This window comes from Peromyscus californicus, unplaced genomic scaffold (assembly GCF_007827085.1).
Source record: "Peromyscus californicus insignis strain IS unplaced genomic scaffold, ASM782708v3 Scaffold_19__1_contigs__length_69161282, whole genome shotgun sequence".
NCBI lineage: Eukaryota > Metazoa > Chordata > Mammalia > Rodentia > Cricetidae > Peromyscus > Peromyscus californicus.
In genome coordinates this window covers 36,502,713-36,512,901 of record NW_026294491.1, presented here as the reverse complement: position 1 = coordinate 36,512,901, position 10,189 = coordinate 36,502,713, and the positions used below count along the sequence as shown (strand labels likewise).

General features: G+C 43.4%; 1 long non-coding RNA gene across 2 annotated transcripts; it reads right to left on the bottom strand.

Annotated features, from left to right (window-relative positions):
- Positions 1-887: 887 nt before the first annotated feature.
- On the bottom strand, positions 888-8,354 carry LOC128114814 (uncharacterized). 2 transcript variants are annotated; one of them, XR_008219912.1, is made up of 3 exons: positions 5,625-8,354; positions 3,013-3,157; positions 888-2,242 (listed from the first exon to the last, which is right to left on the bottom strand). It is a non-coding gene; the product is annotated as an uncharacterized LOC128114814 (long non-coding RNA). The 2 variants fall into 2 exon arrangements; XR_008219911.1 differs by having other exon boundaries at positions 888-3,157.
- Positions 8,355-10,189: the final 1,835 nt, after the last annotated feature.

Below are 10,189 nucleotides of genomic sequence, written 5' to 3'. Positions count from 1 at the left end.
GAACAAAAGAAAATCATAAATCAGTGAATTTCTCAGATACATTCTGGGGTGGACCAGCAGGCAGGCAGGCAGGCAGGGATACTGCTATTGGTCCTACACACTATGACAGTGTTAGCTTCAGGCTTGGTGGAAGCTAGTGGTCTCCTAAGTTAAAGCCCTCTCAAAGTTCACCTAGTAGGGATAAACTGAATGGACACTACAGCTGATGTAGATGGAAGGCAGGATTGGCTACTTAAGGGGCTAAATACAACCCAAGATAATTTTGGCTCTCAGCATTCCAACAATTCCCACAATTACACAATTCTAATCAGTCCGTCTGCTGGAGGAGTCTTTCAGACCAATCCAGGCTATTTTCCCCAGAACTTACATGAACAGTTCTCCCTGCCAGTAAAGGTAAACTGTCCATGTGAAACACAGTTCTCATCTCCAAAGGCATATGGGCTAATTCTGAACCTACTATGAGTGTCCATGGCTTGAGAACACAGATTCCAGTTGCCCCGAGTAACATATTCTACCATGGAAGTGGTTACATGAACTTTTTTGGTCATAGAACAGAAGACAGTCATAAATCAATGTGTTCCCCAAGTACATTCATGAGGCAGTGGGTGGGCAGGTTATAGAAAAGCGAGGAAAACTCTACCATAGCTTTCATATGTCATCTGAGGACGCCTGTAGATTTGGGGTTAGTAGAAGCTAGTGCTCTGCTAAATGAATACATTGCAAAGGCTTTCCTGATAGTTGAAAGGATGCTAAGCAGGATGCAGAAGGTGGGCCGTAAAGGGATGTTACAGGAACTAAAGATGATGATTTGGACTCTGGATTTGCAATGTTCCTACTTTCCACAATCGCACAATTCTAATCCAAAAATTGATCTACAATAGCCATACTTTCAGTTTTGAGTGAGCAAGTTTATTAAATAAAAATAGAGTCAAAAATGCATGCCAAAATAGGTAGATAGACAGAGCATCAAACAAACATCAAACAAACATCATCAAATCAGGAGCTCACAACATTCAGGGCTAATGACTTCAGTGGCCCATCTGAGAGAGCAAACAGAAGGTAACATTGGGGTTTATAAACATCCAGCAGAAACAGATTGGGAAGCCCCATGGGGATGGCCAGCTGGCTTCCCAATCGAGAGAGTTTTGGGTGGAGCAGACTGTTTCTGTGGGTAACACCACCAAATAAAAGAACAAATGGCAGCAGATAAATGGACAACACTATCACATTAGGTGCTGATACTCATCCAGCAGGAACTGAGTGGGGAGTCGAGCCACTCAGTTGGAACCGCTGATTGGTCGATCCTGAGCAGTGGGTCCTCTCCCTCATTCCCGTGGATGAGCTTTCCATGGCTGAATTTCTGGCTTCCCATTTCCATGGAAGGTCTTTTTATATCATAGAATAAAGACTCATCATGCCTATTGGAAAGAGTTTGTCTTCTAGATGCTTCTAGGAGCATCGTGCTTTTCATTCCCTAAGCTTCTTGTTGTTCTTCCTTTTCCTGTTACAGAACAGGGGTGGCGGGGTGGAGATGGAAGTGGGGGCACAGCCTGACCCAGGAAAGGATACTTTGGAGGACACTTGACATAAATATGTAAATATGTTTGGGTCTGAAGTGGAAGACAGCTTGCTTCCAAAAGCCAACTTCTCAGTGAGTTCAAACAGCATATGGCAGTTTACCAATGATATAATATAATATGATATGATATGATATGATATGATATGATATGATATAATATATGTAATATATAATATAATAATCACAGCCTTATAGAATGTTTAACATTAAATGTGACCTTTTTCTGAGATTTTCAGCTCACACCTGTAATGCAGGAATTCCACTCTTAGCCGTTTATTTATCCAAGAGGAATAAAAAGAAAGATCTCCAAAAAGGCTAACAAACAATGGTTTATAACAGCTTTATTCAGAACAGCCCCAAACTGGAAACAACTCCAAAAAAAAATGCACCTTTGGAAGAATCATTTAACAATTTCAACATAGCTTTTGAAAATAGAGAAAGGGGCATGGAGAGAAGGCTTGATGGGTAAGCGAGTTTGCGGTGCCAGCACGAGGACTCGAGTTAGATCTCTAGCATAGATGCTTTTGTTTTCTTTAAAGCTGGCCTGGTCACATGTGCATGTAATCCCAGCACTGGGAGCTTGGGGCAGAGTGGAGTGAGATCCCAGGAGCTTGATGCCAGCCAGTCTATCTGAAGGATGAGCTTTAGGTTCAGTGAGAGACCCTGCGTCAAGGAAATAAGGTAATGATAGAGCAAGGCATCAAAGTTCTCCCTCTGTCCTCCACGAGTGTGCACACAGACATACATACCTGAACACATACAGTACACTACAGAGAGAGAGAGACAGAGTCAGAGACAGAGACAGAGACAGAAGAGAATGTAAAAAATTAAATAAAACATTTTGAAACAAACCAGGGGAAACATCACTTATATGGTGTGTAGTTGGAGTTTTCTCCAGTCTTGCTCAGACCCACAGCCACTCAGACCCAAATAAACACACAGACGCTTATATTATTTAAACTGTTTGGCCTAATGGATCAGGCTTCTTGCTATCTAGTTCTTATATCTTAAATTAACCCATTTTTATTAATCTATAAGTTGCCATGTGGCTTGTGGCTTACTGGTACCTTACATCTTGCTTCTCATGGCGGCGGTGGCTGGCAGTGTCTTCTGACTCAGCCTTCCACAACCTAGAATTCTCCTCTCTCCTTATCCTGCCTACACTATACTTCCTGCCTGGCTATCAATTATCAATCAATTAGAGCAACACATTTACAGCATCCCCAGCAATGGTGGATCAAGTACCCACTTCTAAACTATTCAACATGTCTAGGAATAGACCTATTTGAAGGGACTCCGGTTAGAAAAGAAGAAGGAAGAATCTAGATCGTCTGAGAGGTGTGGCATAACTGTCCCCTACACATTTGATGGAGAAGCGAGTTAGGACACTATCTGGAGGAGAAGCCATGGCAGGCCCTTTTATTATGGCTTACACTGTGAGTGACTTGGACAGAGTCAAAGGCAGTAGAAGATGCTGAGAGCAGCAGAAGGATTCCTGGGTCAGCCAAGGTTTAGGGAGTGGTTCACAAGCAACATTCAAGACTGGCCTCGAAGAGGAAAAGGAATTTCTCTTCCAGTCTAACAGAAATGGAGAGAAAGAACAGAGAGCATGGAATTAACGGAAGCAAACAGAGGGACCATCAATCACAGTTCCTAGTTCCCTATGAAGTAAGAGACCAACCATTCTGAGAATGAAAACCATGTGTGATAGAGATAAAGTAGAAAAGCTGTACTGGTGACCTGGAGAGGAGCCTGGTAAGAGAACCAAAGGGTTGACCGGGGACAACACTCAGACTAGTGTTGGTTGAGCTCCAGAGTAGCTGGGTTCCATAAGCACTTGGAGCATCAGAGTGCCAGGCTTCGACTCAGCAACTTGAATATATGCAGAGAAAAGGAGAAAGCTGTAAGGATCCAAGGCTGAAGCAATCATTCAGGAGTTTCTGTGCAAGGATACAAGGACCAGTGCGCCGAAAAAATTGGCAAGGAAATGGTGGGAGTATGGGATCAAAGCTGGTGGGTTGTGAAGGAATGGAAGTGGGGGCCAGTGTGCAGGTTTTTTAGTTTAAGGTTCTTGGAGGAGAGATTTCATCTGTCACTTCCATGTTTGCAGTAAACATGTACATTTTAACTGTTTGCTGTGGTGTCCTGGTTTGCTGTGGGATAATGCTTTTGTACACTGGTTTAATAAAACACTGATTGGCCAGTAGCCAGGCAGGAAGTATAGGCGGGGCCAGCAGACAAAGAGAATTCTGGGAAGGGGAAGAGCAGAGTCAGCAGACGCCAGCCCATCGTCCAGGGAGCAGCATGTAATGGCACACAGATAAAGCCACGGTATACGTGGCAACATATAGATTAACAGAAATGGGCTGAGTTTAAGGGTAAGAGCTAGTCAGTGGTAGGCCTGAGCTAATGGCCATGCAGTTATAATTAATATAAGCTTCTCAGTGATTATTTTATAAGCAGCTGTGGGGTCCATGGGGCTGGGCAAGACGGGAGAAAACTTCAACTACACTGGTTCTTTCCCAAGTTCCCACTTACATTCTATCCCCTGAAGTCTTGATTCCTAGGAGAACTGGACCCTGTGGAACTCCTTTTCTATATGCAAAATTACGGGCAGATAGACTATTTTGAGGGGTGTGAATGTTAAGAAGAGTAAAGTACATATAGGGCTTGGATTATACTACATCTCCTGTTACAATGAAGTGGTATGTAAATGTGCTTGGTCCTAGGCTATCTGTGCAAAAGCTCTATGGCCTTCCATCAGGACTAAGGCCCTCACAGGGTGCCAAGAGGAAGCAGGGGTTAGGGCCCTCAGCTAGAGGCTTCTTAATAATAAGTTTCCTTGTTTAACAGTAGAAAACTGTTCCTGATATGCTGTTCAGCCCTTTGCTTAAGGAGGTTATTAAATGGTACTAGATGTTTTACATGTTAGGTGTACATATATACAGACACACAGTAAGTCAAATTGCATCTTCTACTATAGCAGATAACATAAAGTTGTTTTCCATGGCCTAAAAAGAGAACCAGGAGTGTTTTTCCAAATCTCCACCAAGGTTTCCTTTTAGCAGACATAAATGGGGAAATGTCTCATCTGACTGATGGAGGTTGGGCCTCTTTTTATTTATTTATTTATTTTATTAGCATGCTGTGTGTACGTGTGCTTGTGTGTCACATGTGTGTGCCTGGTGCACAGGGAGGCCAGAAAAGGGCTTTGGGTCCCCTGGAACTGGAGTTGCAGGCGGTTGTGAGCTGCCATGTGGATGCTGGGAACCTAAACCCGGTTCTACACAAGAGAAGTTAAGTGCTCTTAACTCCCGAGGCATCTTTAAGCCCCTGGGCATCTTTTCTCATTGTGTATGTAAGTTTCACCTTCTATGAACTCCCTTTTACACGACATCCATTTTATTTTTAAACATTTTCATTTCTTATTTGTGGGGGTGGGCATGGGAGCCACGGCACACAGTGGAGGTCAGAGGACACTTCTGGGGTTGATTCTCCCTTCCACCATCGCCTGGATTTCAGAGATCAAACTTTGGCCTCCAGCCAGATGGTGGTGGCACGTGCCTTTAATCCCAGCACTTGGGAGGCAGAGCAGGTGGACCTCTGTGAGTTCGAGGCCAGCCTGGGCTACAGAGTGAGTTCCAGGAAAGGCTCCAAACCTACACGGAGAAACCCTGTCTCAAAAAAACAAAACAACAACAAAAAATTTGGCCTCCAGGCTTGCATCATTAGGCCGCAAGTACCTTTACTCCACTGGGCCATCTTGCAGGCCGGAAAAATAAGATTTCATAATATATTACAATCCACATGCCAAAAAAGACAGAGGAAGAAGAAGGAAGGAAGGAAACATGAGGAAAAGGATTTAAAAGAAAGGAATTTTGTAGCAAAAGATAAAATATTAAAACATAGTAATTCTCAAATACCCTGCAAAAAAGAAAAAAAACACTTCATTTTGCTGTCAGAAAGAAATATTGTTTTAAGATTATTTAGAGCTTAAGAAATCCTGCTTGTTCTGTAAAGTTTGGCCAAGCCTGACCCCACCAACCTGGTAACTGCAGCCAGCTAGGGCCTCCCTGGGCACCAAGAGCATCTTCCACAATTCTGTCCCCTTTGGTGGATGGGAAAGCGGAATAGCCGGTCACAACTGTTCATACTTCTCAGGTTTAAATTGGAGGTTGAAAGACTAGACGCTGAGTTTTGATGGAATTGAATCTAGAGAGGAAAAAAAGTAGCTTTGTATCTTCTTTCATGACCCACGTGGCCCTTCGTCTACCTTCTGTCCTTCTTCATCTCCAGCTATCACTCTCTCGGTCTCCTTTCTGAATTTAGGCTCCACCCACCCTTCCACAATTCATTTCCAAATCTGCTTTCATCTAAGCAGTGTCAAAGCATTACACAGAAGTTAAAACCGAAATCCATTATTTCCTCAAGTCCGATATAGCTGTCCTTCTGGGTGTTCAACAATGAAAACTTAAAAGACTAAACCAAAGATAAAAAGGAGCAGAAAGGACAGCCAACATTCAGCCTTTGCCTTCCCATGTTAGCCAGAGCCCAGGGAACAACAGAACCCCTCTAAAAAGGCCCTACAAGGATAGTAAATTGTCTGTTGTCCTCATTAGAGAGGCCACGGAGACACCATGGTTTGTACTCTAACAAGTTCACATTCTTCAATGAAGAGCATGCGTGTGTGTGTGTGTGTGTGTGTGTGTGTGTGTGTGTGTGTGTGTGTGTGTGTGTGTATGCTTCCAAAGGAACCTACATGGTCAGCAGAATTCTAGGCCATTCCAGCTGATAGAACAATTAGCAGAGAAAAAGGGTAAACGATCAAAGGAGCCCTTTGTGAATCTCCAAGACTGTCTCCGAAGGGGTTAGCCTCTTGGCCTCATTCAGCTCAGCTTCAGCCATTTTTAAAAAGATATTGCCAAGTCTTACTAAGCAAATCTATGGATCCTGATGTTAGAATTACCCAAATGAGAGATGCCCCATAACACTTATACTCACTCTTGCTGTGCCCCACTAAGCAAACCCTTTTTTTTTTTTTTTGGTTTTTCGAGACAGTGTTTTCCTATGTAGCTTTGTGTCTTTCCTGGATCTCGCTCTGTAGACCCCAGGCTGGCCTTGAACTCACAAAAATCACCTGCCTCTGCCTCCCGAGTGCTGGAATTAAAGGCGTGCAACACCACCACCTGGCTCAAACCCTTTTTTATTGCTCTAACATCTTTTAAAAATGTTCTACTGCCAACGCTATTTTGTCTAGTTCTGAGTAAATAAAAAAATCCAACTCTCTGTTTAAACTCTCCTTCATTATCACTAGGAAAAAAGTCTTCATCAGAGTTGGGTCTGTTGTAATCATCCACAGGTTTGACTTGTACCCCCTCATGTTACTCAACTTTAAAACATATCCCTGGGGAGCTGGAGAGATGGTTCATCAATTAAGAGCACTGGCTGCTCTTAAAGAAGAGCTGGGTCTGGTTCCCAGTACCACATGGCAGCTCACAACTGTCTGTAACTGTAGTTTCAGGAGACCTGGTGCCTTCTCCTGACCTCCACGAGGACCAGGCATGCATGTGACCCATGCATGCAGGCAAAGCATTCAGGCACTTAAAATTAAAATAAATACAACCTTTAAGAAAAACAAAACCAAAGCCTATCCCTAAAGTCCGCCTATGAGTCTCAACCCTCAGAAGATGATCTCCTCCCCCTAACTTTCGCCATCACCATCAACTGTCTTGATTCTCCTGCCCTACATGGGCATCTAGAGGAAAAACTAAGATGAATCCTCTGCCTCCATGACAGACACATTAGGCTCTTACCATCCATCCTGCACTCTTCACTAAAGAATGCAGCTCCTTCATCCCAGGCCTGGGATGCTCTTCTGTGCTTTATCCCCATTGCCAGTTTTGCCAGTTTTTCTCTTAATATCACTGTTTGGATAGACACAGTGATGGCTTGCCCCCTTACCCATCTAGTCATACCCCTTAGTCTTCCCTGTATCTATGGTCCTTGCCTCCTGCAGTGGCTAATCACATTTGTGTCTTCCAGAATTCAATGGACGTCCTAGTTGGACATCCTGGGTAACATCTCCAGATGGGTTTCAGTTCCTTTCTTGTTTCTGTTCTGGTTTGTGATCTCAGCCTTTGCGTATGTAACCTTCTGGAGTAATTGGTATCTTTCGGATTGCTGGCCCTTCAGCTACAGATGCAATTAACTCAGAGATATCAACCATGACCATCACCACCAACCCCTATCTCTAAATGTTGTGTCATGGTCTGGCCCTTTTGACCTCTTACACTGGCCACTTCCTCTCCTCAAGCTTAAGTCTTACGGTTCTACAACCTATAACAGACCAACAATGCCAATTAGTGTCCTCTGGTGCTCCTGCCTTCTCAGCCCAAGGTAGCTCCAAAGACAGATTTTTCTCCCTTATAATCAATTTGACCTGATTGAGGAAATTTAGAGACAAAAATGCTAGAAGTCAAAACAAAATTCCTATACTTTCTTCAGCCTCAAACGTTTGGAGACCGACTCATGTTTTACGTAGACATTTGGACCCTAACCCCTGATGACCTATTGTGCCTTACACAAAAATAGCCAAGTCTCAAGAAAAACACTTACGTTAAAAAATTTACTCCATGCCAGACGGTGGTGGAGTGTGCCTTTAATCCCAGCACTCGGGAGGCAGAGGCAGGAGGATCTCTGTGAGTTCGAGACCAACCTGGTCTACAGCACGAGTTCCAGGACAGGCTCCAAAGCTACACAGAGAAACCCTGTCTCAAAAAAAAAAAAAAAAAAAAAAGTTACTATTTACCAAGACAATGAAATGTCTGTTTGTCCCATCAGATAGGAGCCCACAGAAGCTCCAAGAAAATAAGGTCAAATAACTTCTTCCTCAGGTGCTATAAAAGAATTTCTGCCCATCAGTGGCACAACACTCTCTGTGAGAACACCACCGCTTCTGGTCTGAATCCAAACGTTGGAAGAAAACTGGAAGGAAATCCCTGAAAAACAGGCTTCCCATGGGCCGGGTGGGTCTGCCCTAGGTCTTCTCAACAAATGCATACATTCCTAGGGCTTTTATTTCTTCTGACAATGTGAAAATCAAATCAATGAGTGCTAGCAGAAATGATTGTCACTGTTTTCATAGCTTGATTCCCTTTTTTCTTTGTTACTATATCTGGGAAAGAAGAATTGTGCCATAGTCCTTCTTTGTGTTTTCTTCCCAGTAACGATGCTCATGGGTCAGCATTCAACTTAGGTGAAGAAAACTTTGTCTGGGTAAAGGACACATCCTGGAGTTCCAGCATCATTATCAATGAGTGAACCCTTGGGGAATCACACTGATGTCACCAAGAGACCAACCATTGTTCCCAGGCAGGGCATCTCTCTGACACATGAACTTTGTCAACATTTCATCTCCAGAAGGGGAAAGAGTGTGTGCTTAACTTTTATAATAGTTCTTATTTTTATAACCTACCAGGTTCCTACCACATGTCAGGTGCATCACTCAGCTCTTCACGTAGATTTTGTTGTTTAATCCTCATTGTGCAGGTGGAAGAATTCAAATAGAGAGGTGCAATTACTTCCAAAGGTCATATTAGAAACCGCCTCTCTCTCAGTTCATGAGGTCAGTTGTGTTTGGTGAAGTCACATCAGACATCCTTAGCTGTCTCATTAAGTGTGCTTTTAGCTGGGTTGAATACGCTTTGAATATCATGTGTGAGTACATTACAGAATTAGCTTTTAAAATTATGTGAGAATGGAGACAGAGGCAGGTGGGAGTCTGATGAAAACAGAGAACACATTCCTTCTTCCACTTGGTTTATTTTTGAAAATATTATGGCAAAGGCATTCTGACTTTTTTTAGTGCACCTGGGTTTGAGACCAGTTAGATTTCAAGAGTGAGAGAGTTAGAAAGAACACACTATTGGAACTGGAGGCTTTTCTCTGTCTCACCCATCCTGCAGCTGTTTCCAAATAATAACTCAGAGGCTTATATTAATTATAAATATTCGGTCGGTAGCTCAGGCTTATTACTAACTATCTCTTACACTTAAATTAACCCATAATTCTTCAGGTGGTTTCTAATATGACCTTTGGAAGTAATTGCACCTCTCTATTTGAATTCTTCCACCTGCACAATGAGGATTAAACGATATAATCTACGTGAAGAGCTGAGTGATGCACCTGACATGTGGTAGGAACCTGGTAGGTTATAAAAATAAGAATTATTATAAATGGAGCCTGAGTTCAACCAATTCTACTCCAGGGTGGGAGATTGTCCTTGGAAGCAACCGTGGAGAGGAGGGACCGAGGCTAAAACGCTGGAAAAACACAGTGGCAGGAGCTGGGTCCAGGCCACGATGTGTATAAGGAAAGACAGACCCACCCTCTGTGGCCTGAGAGTTTGCTAGCCCTGAGGCTGAAGTCAATTTCTGCAGCCTCTTGTCATTAGTCCCTCCGCTCCAACAGGTGAGTCACACCCAGGGTTTGAAACACTGCAGAGCTATGTGTGCCCAGCAGAGGTCCCCGCACACAAAGAACAACTAATAAAACTAAGAGCTCCAGCAGCCATCAGATGTCCAAAACAGGCCCAGGCCCAGCACAAATCAC